The sequence below is a fragment of the Littorina saxatilis genome, linkage group LG5 (assembly GCF_037325665.1).
Source record: "Littorina saxatilis isolate snail1 linkage group LG5, US_GU_Lsax_2.0, whole genome shotgun sequence".
Taxonomy (NCBI): Eukaryota; Metazoa; Mollusca; class Gastropoda; order Littorinimorpha; family Littorinidae; genus Littorina; species Littorina saxatilis.
The window spans coordinates 42,816,154-42,829,015 of NC_090249.1; the positions used below are offsets into that span (position 1 = coordinate 42,816,154).

Here is a 12,862-nt window from a genome sequence, read left to right on the forward strand (position 1 = left end):
GGACCATAGTGGCCGAGTGGGCTGCTTGCAGTCTCACTCAATGACAAAGTTAAGCAATGCCGAGCCTAGCCAAGTACTTGGATAAGTGACTGTCTGAGTTGTACACTGCTGTTAACTTGACCCCTCATGGAGGGCGGTGTCTCACTACTCTTTGGGATGAGATTTTAAAGGGAGGTCTATTCAGTATTCTGAGTACATATATGCACTCAAAATCAAGCTTGGACTTGATCCTGACGCCAATGTCCAACTCGGGTCAATGCAACCTGCAGAAACACACCCAGCATGCATCATAGTCTCAGAATAATCAAAATGATGATTGTGGAGACTCAACGAAAGGCAGGTGTGCTAAGCTGCCATAGTATTATGGGAAATGATTCTATTGTTATTGCAAATTTGTCTGGAAGCATGTGTCGACATAAGCTTGTATGTCTGCTTGATAGAGAATGGGATCTGGGTTGTCAGTAAAATGAAATTTGAGATTTTAAAAGAATCACCAAACCTTAGGGCGACAAAATATAAGTTGAAAGTATTGTACAATTGGAGCTTTACCTTTAGGACGACATTTGGTTGACCTAACTCCCCTATAGGATTTAACACAATATATATATATATGTTATAATTTTGGTTGCCCTAATCAAAAGTATTGTATAATGGGAGCTTTAGGGCGACATTTGGCGAATTGGATCTGGGTTGTTACTAAAATGACATTTTACTTTTTTGAGATTTTTTTTTTTATACACGTTTTTATTGAGTCACTTGAGAAAAAGTGACTCTATGTAATCGGTCAGTGTTAGTCTGTCCGGCCGGCCGTCCGGCCGGCCGTCCGTAGACACCACCTTAACGTTGGACTTTTCTCGGAAACTATCAAAGCGATCGGGCTCATATTTTGTTTAGTCGTGACCTCCAATGACCTCTACACTTTAACGATGGTTTCGTTGACCTTTGACCTTTTTCAAGGTCACAGGTCAGCGTCAAAGGAAAAATTAGACATTTTATATCTTTGACAAAGTTCATCGGATGTGATTGAAACTTTGTAGGATTATTCTTTACATCAAAGTATTTACATCTGTAGCCTTTTACGAACGTTATCAGAAAAACAAGGGAGATAACTAGCCTTTTCTGTTCGGCAACACACAACTTAACGTTGGGCTTTTCTCGGAAACTATAAAAGTGACCGGGCTCAAATTTTATGTGAACGTGACTCATTGTGTTGTGAATAGCAATTTCTTCCTGTCCATCTGATGCCTCATATAATATTCAGAACTGCGAAAGTGACTCGATCGAGCGTTTGCTCTTCTTGTTTCTTCTTGGTACACGACATCAACATCAGACAGCAACACTTTTTTTTAGATTTGAAAGGAAGCACCAAACCTTAGGGCGAAAAAAATATGTGAAAGTATTGTACAATAGGAGCTTTAGGATGACATTTGGTCGACCTAGCTCCCCTGTGGGATTTAAAGGCAGAGTAAGCCTCCCGTAAACCATCACAGATGCGGTCAGGCTTTTACACACAGTACAAACACCATTTCCTTTAAACACTCACCAATTGAGAACATCCTAGGTGCCCTCCGTAAAGAGCGAACAATTTTCAAAGAATTTATTTTTGCGTGGTTTATCTTACCCCTGAGCCATCGTGAACCCGTGTGATCCAGTTCACAATGCAGTCGTCATAGTTAGTCATTTGAATGCGACTCGACGTGAGCTTATCTACAATAGCACGTTTTTTTTATGCACGAAACAACGGCTGTGGTTCACAAGAACTCTCGCGATGGCTTTTGACTGTTGAGAGGAACGGCGATTTGCACTGATAAACCGGCCGTCGTCTGCTACGACCCTTGCGTGACCCTGCTTCCGGGCTTTTCTTTTTTTTAAACTTTCACAACTTCGAATTGTTCTGATCTTGTCTTGATGAAAAACGAATTCTTTTATGATTAAAGAATGTTTGTGTAACAAGCTGTCAATTTATTATTTAGATTTTAAAAGTTAGGTCTAGCGCAAAAACGAGGCGCCGTTGTTGTTAACGGAACAAGTCTACGAAAATAAATTCTTTGAAAATGTCTCACGCTCGACAGAAAGCAGCCAGGATGTTCCCGTTCGGTGAGCGTTCAAATGGAAGTATGCTTGTACTGTATTTAGACGCTCGGGGAGCTCTGTGATGGTTTACGGGAGGCTTACTGTGCCTTTAACACACATGCATATATATATATATATATATATGTTATAATTTTGGTCGCCCTAATCAAAAGTATTGTATAATGGGAGCGTTAGGGCGACATTTGGCGAATTGGATCTGGGTTGTTACTAAAAAAAAATGACATATTACTTTTTGAGAATTTTATTTTTTCCGTTTTTTTTTTTTTATACACGTTTTTATTTCTTTTTGGTACACGACATCAACATCAGACAACAACACTTTTTTGAGATTTGAAAGGAAGTACCAAACCTTAGGGCGAAAGAAAATACGTTGAAAGTATTGTACAATAGGAGCTTTAGGATGACATTTGGTCGATCGACCTAGCTCCCCTGTGGGATTTAACACACACGCATGTATATATATATGTTAAAAATGGTGTGAATGTGATCATACTTTCTCCAAGTCCTTTTTCAAAAATTGACCCGATATTCCGATCTACTTACAAATACCTTTTGGGGTTTAAATTGTGATGTTTTAGTTTAAATAAAAGTTCCACATGATTCTATGCTCCGCCTTGCAAGAGACATCACATTAACTTAACTGTGAATATTTTGTTTTAGGATGAAGACTACTGTCAGGAGAGTGATTTTGATTCTGATAGCACACCTTCTTCCTGCGATTACCCTATGCTGTCACCACCTGCACAAAGGAAGAAAACTTGCCAAGGTAAAAGTCAATGAAAGAAACTGTGAGAAGTAGTAACTCACTGACTGCGACAATTCATGGTTGACCAATTTACTTAAAATTCAGCTTTCCTGAGCCAGAAACCACAACTTGGTCTATAGTTCAGGACATTTCCTAGTCGAGTTGCAATCAATTATTGTACTATCAAGGAAACAGTTTCTTGTGTAAAGAATTTAACATGCTATACGGTGTTGTTGCCAGGCCTCGGTCTTTTGTCTGTGACGCATTCCTTTCTGATTTGACGCATTGGACCTAGCCTTGTCCGGTCGATGGACCGATAGTTTTTACGTTTTGGTGGTCAACTGACCGATACATATTCGTACAAGGCGGACAAGGTCTGCAATGAATGGAATGGGAGTTGCAAAGTCGGAAAACAAACCCCGATCGAAATGCTCATGTTTGCTACGAGTGAAAAATGCACTCGGTGCCGACTCTGTGTTTGTCGTCATTGACTCTGTGTTTGTCGTCTTTGACACTCGAGGCTGCGTTTACGGAAATACCCGTTCCAGCCGGTGTACCTAATTATCGAAAACGGCGCAAACAGCGGAAATTTCATCAATATAATATTACGGCATGGTAATTTGGACCTATTGTTTTTTTAAAGTCAGGACATTTGGACTTATTGGTTTTTTTTAGGGAGGTCCAAATGACCTATTGTTTTCTTAGGCTGGCAACAACACTGGCTATACTTTTTCCCACATAAAAAAGACTTGTGCCCATTGTGATATGTACATTGTACTTGTTTGACAGGCATGGTTACAACAAGTCAGCAAAGTCTGGTTTTCTCGATGGCTGGTTGGCACCCCGTTGCCTTGGCACCTCAAGCAATGATGTTGCCAGCGCAGTCTGTGTCTCGTCTTACGTCTCCCAACAATGTCCAGCTTCCCACCGACCTTACTGTCCTTCAGCAGCAGCTCAGGACTACAGGTATGTTATTCTTCAGCGTGTGGCATCACCGTATTTGATCTTTTACCCTTGTTAAATGCTTCTCATTCAAGTCACTGCACAGCAGAACATGCATGAACTTTTAAAACCAGCTCGCTGCACAATTGTTAAGTACCTATTTTATGAAGCAACTGCTTGTTTGCGAAAATGAGTGTGCCTGCATCAATACTACGTGTTTATCACTAAATCAGTGACTGATTAGACCGTCCTTCCGGAGGGTGAAATGAATAGGCTAAAGTTGCTGATGCGACCCCCATTCATATTTCACACTGTCAGACTGTACGGTAGGCTACGGTTCATGTTGGTTGATAAATATTGGCTTCAAATTGGTACCCTTGAAAATGACAGAAGGCCGCCTTACAATTCTTAAACTTCTTGAGTTTCTACTTTTGTGACATGACGTGACCGAGTTTTGTATGAAGTGAAGAAACGAGATCAGTTGTATTGATCTGTTCAAAGCGTGGAAAGCTCAATTTCCATCAGGCAAAAACAACAACAAAGAGGTGGATCCTCAGCTGGGCCAAAGAAAAAGGCGGTTCGGGAACAGGAATTCCTTTCAAAGTATGTGTCAGTAAAAAGATGACCTGATTTTTTTTCATCAGCCTCATCTGGAGATGTACCGCTACCACCAGCCTCATCTGGAGATGTACCGCTACCACCAGCCTCATCTGGAGATGTACCGATAAAACCAGCCTCTTCTGGAGATGAACAGGTACGAAAAGCCTTGCGATTTGAACTAACTCACGGGTTACCTACTTCCTGAATTTGACTCTCCGGATGACTTTTTTAACTTTTCACAGGAAATGGGAATTGGGCCCCGCCACACCCCCCCCCCCCCCCCCCCCCCCCCCCCCCCCCCCCCCCCCCCCCCCCCCCCCCCCCCCCCCCCCCCCCCCCCCCCCGGGGGTAATTATTGTCAGTCCAATGGAAGCACAAATACTATGGTCATCCTAAGTGGAAAGTAGTGTATAATGGGATCTTTAGGGCGACATTTGGTCGACTTAACTCCCCTGTAAGCTTTAACACATACACATGTATATTGGTTGAATTTAGAATAAAAAGAAAGTATGTAAAAGGCACAACATTCTTACACGTACTTGCATTCACCACCAAGAAACTGTTAATTTTTAGGATAGTTGGACATTAACTACGGTACCTGTGTAATCCAGAAAAACACACAAGATAAGCACATAAATGAGGCAAGTCAGGACCATTATGATGATCTGTGTCAAAAGCATCACATTTATTTTAACACGAATATTTATTGGACCATAGTGGCCGAGTGGGCGGCTTGCAGTCTCACTCAATGACAAAGTTAAGCAATGCCGAGCCTAGGCAGTACTTGGATAAGTGACTGTCTGAGTTGTACACTGCTGTTAACTTGACCCCACATGGAGGGCGGTGTCTCACTACTCTTTGGGATGAGATTTTAAACTGAGGTCTATTCAGTATTCTGAGTACATATGCCCTCAAAATCATGCTTGGACTTGATCCTGACGCCAATGTCCAACTCGGGTCAATGCAACCCGCAGAAACACACCCAGCATGCATCATAGTCTCAGAATAATCAGAATGATGATTGTGGAGACTCAAGGAAAGGCAGGTGTACTAAGCTGCCATGGTATTATGGGAAAAGGTTCTATTGTTATTGCAAATTTGTCTGGAAGCATGTGTCGACATTAGCTTGTATGTCTGCTTGATAGGCAATGTGATCTGGGTTGTCAGTAAAAATGAAATTTGAGATTTGAAAAGAATCACCAAACCTTAGGGCGACAGAATATAAGTTGAAAGTATTGTACAATTGGAGCTTTAGGACGACATTTGGTCGACCTAGCTCCCCTGTAGGATTTAGCACAATATATGTTATATTTTTGGTCGCCCTAATCAAAAGTATTGTATAATGGGAGCTTTAGGGCGACATTTGGTGAATTGGATCTGGGTTGTCACTAAAATGACATTTGAGATTTGAAAGGAAGCACCAAACCTTAGGGCGAAAGAAAATACATTGAAAGTATTGTACAATTGCTGAATTGGAGCTTTAGGATGACATATGTTCGACCTAGCTCCCCTGTGGAATTTGACACACACGCATATTATATATACTGTTCAAAAAAGAAACGCATAGTTGCTACTTGCCAAATTTGTTTTATTTTTCGAAAAAAATAACAGAAAATCCAATATTTAGATTATTTGTTTGAATTTTGGTATGGACACAGTTGAATGCACACACAGTTCATTTGCATCTTCAAATCAATCAGTCAATCAATACGATTGGGTGCCGAGGCTGTCAAGTCAGTAGGGGGTGTGACTGCCTTGAGCAGCAACAACTGCCCGGCACCTTCTGGGCATGGACTGGATCAGATGCCGGATATCTTGCTGTGGGATGGTGTCCCACTCCTCCTGAAGTGCCTGCAATAGATCGCGGTGATTTGCTGGCGCTTCTTCTTGCCTGCGCACACGTCTGTCCAATTCATCCCAGAGGTGTTCTATCGGGTTCATGTCTGGCGACATGGATGGCCAGGGAAGCACCTGGACATGGTGGTCGGTGAGGAACTGGGTGGTGAGTCGTGCTGTGTGCGGGCGAGCGTTGTCCTGCTGGAATATGGCATCCTGGTCAGCCAGAAGAGGAAGGGCGTGTGGGCGCAGAATTTCCTCCACGTATCGCTGGGCAGTTATGCGCCCTTGGACGTGCACCAGGGTGCTCCTTCCAGCGGTATTGATCGCCCCCACACCATGACGCCTCCACCACCATGAATGGGTGCCTCATCCACACAGTTGGGCGCGTAACGTTCGTTTACTCTCCGGTAGACCCTCCTCCGACCATCATGTCGCTGGAGCAGGAAGTAGGACTCGTCGCTGAACCACACGTGTCTCCAGTGATTCCGGACGGTCCAGCGAAGGTGCTGGTTGCCCCACTGCACTCGGTTCTGGCGATGGCGGCGGGTGAGGACAGCTCCTCTGTGAGGTCTGCGAGCTCTCAAACCAGCTTTATGCAGGCGGTACTGCACGGTCTGGTCCGATAATCGGTGTGGCCCGGGGAGAGCCTGGACAGAAGATGAGGCCGACAGGAAACGATTCCGGAGGTGGCGGAGCCGTATGAAACGGTCCTGAGCAGCAGTTGTCGCCCTTGGTCTTCCCGCTCGTGGCAAGTCAGCAACGGAGCCAGTGGCTTGAAACCTGACCCACAGTCTACTGATGGTGCCCTGGGACACGTGGAAGTGCCTGGCGATTGCACTTTGACTTTGGCCTGCTTGTAAACGACCCAATGCAATTTGGCGGTCTTCTCTGCTCAATCGGGCCATCTTTCGTCGCTGAATTGTCGTCTGATTTCTTTGTGGCGAACAATCCGCTTTTATGGGTTTTGGAAGACATGGTGAGAGCTCAATATTCCCCGAGTTTCACGAGATTACACTGAAGCATGACGAGTGGTCATGCCAAATGAGCAATTTTGACATTGTAGCCACTGATAACGCATGCGTCACGTGCAGAGCTCACTTGTGGCAATGGACGAAAGGTCGACGACCAGATAAACATTTTCTGCAGTTTGGTGGATATCCTTGTAGCCATATAACTAAATTAACCAAATATTACAAGCTATGCGTTTCTTTTTTGAACAGTATATATATGATAATGTCAAAAATGGTGTGAATGTGTTCATACTTTCTCCAAGTCCTTTTACTGAAAAGGACCTTTGACTCGATATTCCGATCTACTTACGCATACTCTTTGGGGTTTACATTGTGATGTTTAAATAAAAGTTCCACATGATTCTATGCTCCGCCTTGCAAGAGACATCACATTAACTTAACTGTGAATATTTTGTTTTAGGATGAAGACTTATACCGTCCGGAGAGTGATTTTGATTCTGATAGCACACCTTCTTCCTGCGATTACCCTATGCTGTCACCACCTGCACAAAGGAAGAAAACTTGCCAAGGTAAAAGTCAATGAAAGAAACTGTGAGAAGTAGTAACTCACTCACTGCGACAACTCATGGATGACCAATTTACTTAACTCATGGATGACCAATTTACTTAAGATTCAACTCTCCTGAGCCAGAAACCACAACTTGGTCTATAGTTCAGGACATTTCCTAGTCAAGTTGCAATCATTTATTGTACTATCAAGGAAACAGTTTCTTGTGTAAAGAATTTAACATGCTATACAGTGTTCTTGCCAGGCCTTGGTCTTCGGTCTCTGACGCATTCCTTTCTGATTTGACGCATTGGACCTAGCCTTGTCCGGTCGATGGACCGATAGTTTTACTGACCGATACATATTCGTACAAGGCGGACAAGGTCTGCAATGAATGGAATGGGAGTTGCAAAGTCGGAAAACAAACCCCGATCGAAATGCTCATGTTTGCTACGAGTGAAAAATGCACTCGGTGCCGACTCTGTGTTTGTCGTCATTGACTCTGTGTTTGTCGTCATTGACACTCGAGGCTGCGTTTACGGAAATACCCGTTCCAGCCGGTGTACCTAATTATCGAAAACGGCGCAAACAGCGGAAATTTCATCAATATAATACTACGGCATGGTAATTTGGACCTATTGTTTTTTTAAAGCCAGGACATTTGGACTTATTGGGTTTTTTTTAGGGAGGTCCAAATGACCTATTGTCTTCTTAGGCTGGCAACAACACTGGCTATACTTTTTCCCACATAAAACAGACTTGTGCCCATTGTGATATACATTGTACTTGTTTGACAGGCATGGTTACAACAAGTCAGCAAAGTCTGGTTTTCTCGATGGCTGGTTGGCACCCCCGTTGCCTTGGCACCTCAAGCAATGATGTTGCCAGCGCAGTCTGTGTCTCGTCTTACGTCTCCCAACAATGTCCAGCTTCCCACCGACCTTACTGTCCTTCAGCAGCAGCTCAGGACTCCAGGTATGTTATTCTTCAGCGTGTGGCATCACCGTATTTGATCTTTTACCCTTGTAAATGCTTCTCATTCAAGTCACTGCCACAGCAGAACATGCATGCACTTTTAAAACCAGCTTGCTGCACAATGTTAAGTACCTATTTTATGAAGCAACTGCTTGTTTGCGAAAATGAGTGTGCCTGCATCGATACTACGTGTTTATCACTAAATCAGTGTCTGATAAGACCGTCCATCCGGAGGGTGAAATGAATAGGCTAAAGTTGCTGATGCGACCCTCATTCACATTTCACACTGTTAGACTGTACGGTAGGCTACGGTTCATGTTGGTTAATAAATATTGGCTTCAAATTGGTACCCTTGAAAATGACAGAAGGCCGCCTTACAATTCTTAAACTTCTTGAGTTTCTACTTTTGTGACATGACGTGGCGAGTCTCGTATGAAGTGACGAAACGAGATCAGTTGTATTGATCTGTTCAAAGCGTGGAAAGCTCAATTTCCATCATGTAAAACAACAACAAAAGAAAAAGGCGGTTCGTGAACAGGAATTCCTTTCAAAGTTTGTGTCAGTAAAAAGATGACCTGATTTATTTCTCATCAGCCTCATCTGGAGATGTACCGCTACCACCAGCCTCATCTGGAGATGTACCGCTACCACCAGCCTCATCTGGAGATGTACCGCTACCACCAGCCTCATTTGGAGATGTACCGATAAAACCAGCCTCATCTGGAGATGACAGGTACGAAAAGCCTCGCGATTTGAACTAACTCACGGGTTACCTACTTCCTGAATTTGACTCTCCGGATGACTTTTTAACTTTATAAGCCTGTGATTAAGGTGACCCACAAACTGTTACCAGACACTCCCTGGACTTATATTAAGCCTAGTGCAGAACCGCGCGAGGTGACATGTGACTCATTTCGTGGTGGAGGGTCACATTTTAAGGATTTTTTGCATTTTACTTCAGTATCTGTGTAATCCAGAAAAGACACAAGATAAGCGCATAATTGAGGAGAGTCGGGACCATTATGATGATCTGTGTCAAAAGCACATTGAACACGACTATTAATGGGACCATAGTGGCCGAGTGGGCGACTTGCAGTCTCACTCTATGACAAAGTTAAGCAATTTGAGATTTAAATAGAAGCACCAAACCTTAGGGCGACTGAAAATAAGAAAAGTATTGCATGATTAGAGCTTTAGGACGACATTTGATCAACCTAGGTCCCCTGTTGAATTTAAAGGCACACGCAGCTTCCCGTAAACCATCACAGACACTGTCAGGCTTTTACACACAGTACAAACACCCTTGCATTTCAACACTCACCACTTGAGAACATCGTAGGTGCCCTCCGAAAAGAGCGAGCACTTATGAACGAATTTATTTTTGCGTGGCCAGCCGGATTGTCTGATCAGACAATGGGATGGCTCGTTTTGGCGCTAGACCTAACTTATACTAATAAATTGACAGCTTGTTACACAAATATTCTTAAATAATTCTTTTTTCATTAAGACAAAATCAGTAAAACTCGAAGATTTTAAAGTTTAAAAACTAGCCCTGAAGCGTGTCCTGCAAAACGTGTTTCTCGTAGCAGACGAATGTTCAGCATGTCGCCAGTTTCTTTGAACGGTCAGCCGACACCATTCACTTCGTGTGACTCGCAGCCATTTGTTGCGTTTTAGATAACGAGCCATGGCAGATACAGCGAGTCGCATTGAAATCAAGGACTGACTACTAAATTGTGAGAAAAAAAGGGAAAGTAGATCACATGGGTTCACGATGGCTCAGGGGTTAGATTAACCACGAAAACAGGTGTGTGGTTTACTCGAGCTAAACAAAAAAACTGTGTCATTTAATGCTATTCACTAAATGCTATTGCAAGTGTGTTCGATAAGGTTAGAACTGCTTTTTCATGAAAAGATTTGAATCGTTCTGTAAACCATTTGGGACGGACTGGGGCTTTAACACACACGCATTACAAGTCAAATAGTGTGAATGTGATAATTTTTTCTCCTTCCTCCAAGTACTTTTAGTTTTACTCAAAAGGACCTATGACCAGATTTCCAGATCTACTGACAAATACGTTTTGAGCTTTCATTTGTGATGTTTAGATAAAAAATAAAAAAAAGAGTTTCACATGATGGCATGTTCCGCCTTGCCAGAGACATCACTATAACTTAACTGTGAATATTTTGTTTTAGGATGAAGACTACAGTTACGATCCGGAGAGTGATTCTGATTCTGATGGCACACCTTTTTCAAGCTACATGTACTACTACTCAATGCTGTCACCACCTGCAAAAAGGAAGAAAACATGCCAAGGTAAAAGTCCGTGAAAGAAACTGAGAAGTAGTGACTCTATGACTGCAACCTTTCATGATTTGCCAATTTACCTAAAATTCAGCTTTCCTGAGCCAGAAGCAAGACTTGTCTATAGACTATAGTTCAGGACATTTGCATATGCAGTTGCAATCAACTAGTGTACTATCAAGAAAACAGTTTCGTGTGGACAGAATTGTACATGCTCTACATTTTCCCATCTTTGTTAAAACATTAAGTCAAAATTTGACTAAATGTAAAAAACATCAATTTTGAAAACAACACTGGACAGCAATTAAAAATAGCATTCACCAAAACTGGCAACATGGTCTCAAAAGCTTCCTCACCTCATGTCTGACACATGCATGCACACACACACATGCACAAACACACACACACATACGGACGAGGAGCACCTTAGGTACCGGTCATACGCAGACGGATCTGTGTGACTTCTGTACGTACGAAATCCACATTAGGTACCGTTTGGCTATACACAGTGTGTAACCCGTACGGACGAAGGCGTTAAGTACCTGTTTCCTATAACACACTGATGGTTGTGTATAGTGTCAGTAAAGTGTGAATAGGTGAGGATGGAACTTTAACCGTCGATCACTTTACATGTATATATGTTGCATGTTTTGCTTTTGATTTGTATGTTCCTTAATTTGTCATTTTGTTGTTTATGTTTATTTGCTTGTTTGCTTACTTGTCGATTGTTTGCTGGTTCGTTCGTTTACTTTGTTTATTTGTCATGTTGCTTTACTTGTTTATCATTTATTAGACATTTGTATTAGAAGTAAGGACCGTTGTAAGAAAAGGCGTCACCTTAAACCTATATCCTTGAAAAATAAAGTTCCATCATTATCATCTCTCTCTCTCTCTCTCTCTCTCTCTCTCTCTCTTCTCTCTCTCTCTCTCTCTCTCTCTCTCTCTCTCTCTCTCTCTCACTTTTTTACATTTAGTCAAGTTGTGTCTGTGCCGGTGTGCGTGCGCGTGTGTAGAGCGATTCAGAGTAAACTACTGGACCGATCTTTATGAAATTTTACATGCGAGTTCCTAGGTTTGATATCCCCGGACATATTTTTCTTTTTTCGATAAATGTCTTTGATGACGTCATATCCGGCTTTTTGTAAAAGTTGAGACGGCACTGTCACACCCTCATTTTTCAATCAAATTGATTGAAATTTTGGCCAAGCAATCTTCGACAAAGGCCGGACTTCAGTATTGTATTTCAGCTTGGTGGCTTAAAAATTAATCAATGACTTTGGTCATTAAAAATCTGAAAATTGTAATTTTTTTTTTTATAAAACGATCGAAATTTACATTCATCTTATTCTTCATTATTTTCTGATTCCAAAAACATATAAATATGTTATATTCGGATTAAAAACAAGCTCTATAAATTAAAAATATAAAAATTATGATCAAAATCAAATTTCCGAAATCTATTAAAAAACAATTTCATCTTATTCCTTGTCGGTTCCTGATTCCAAATCATATAGATATGATATGTTTGCATTAAAAACACGCTCAGAAAGTTAAAACGAAGAGAGGTACAGAAAAGCGTGCTATGCAGCACAACGAAACCACCACCGCCGCTAAACAGTCTCGTCAGTTTCACTGCGTTTTGCCCGAGCGGCGGACTACGGTCACTGTAAAAAAAATGCAGTGCGTTCTGTGAGTTCCACAGCTTGACTAAATGTAGTAATTTCGCCTTAAGCGACTTTTTTTTTTTTTTTTTTTTAAATTGGAGAAAACCTGTTTCTTTTTTTTCTCTCTTTTTTGTGGTTTGCATGGTTGTTTATACAAAAAGCAATTGAGGAGCCATACAT

The 12,862-nt window shown here is 42.0% G+C and overlaps 1 long non-coding RNA gene across 1 annotated transcript; it reads left to right on the forward strand.

Annotated features, from left to right (window-relative positions):
• Positions 1–8,588: 8,588 nt before the first annotated feature.
• LOC138967193 (uncharacterized) lies at positions 8,589–11,239 on the forward strand. Its single transcript, XR_011455865.1, has 3 exons — positions 8,589–8,713; positions 9,308–9,446; positions 10,910–11,239. It is a non-coding gene; the product is annotated as an uncharacterized lncRNA (long non-coding RNA).
• The last annotated feature ends 1,623 nt before the right edge of the window (positions 11,240–12,862 follow it).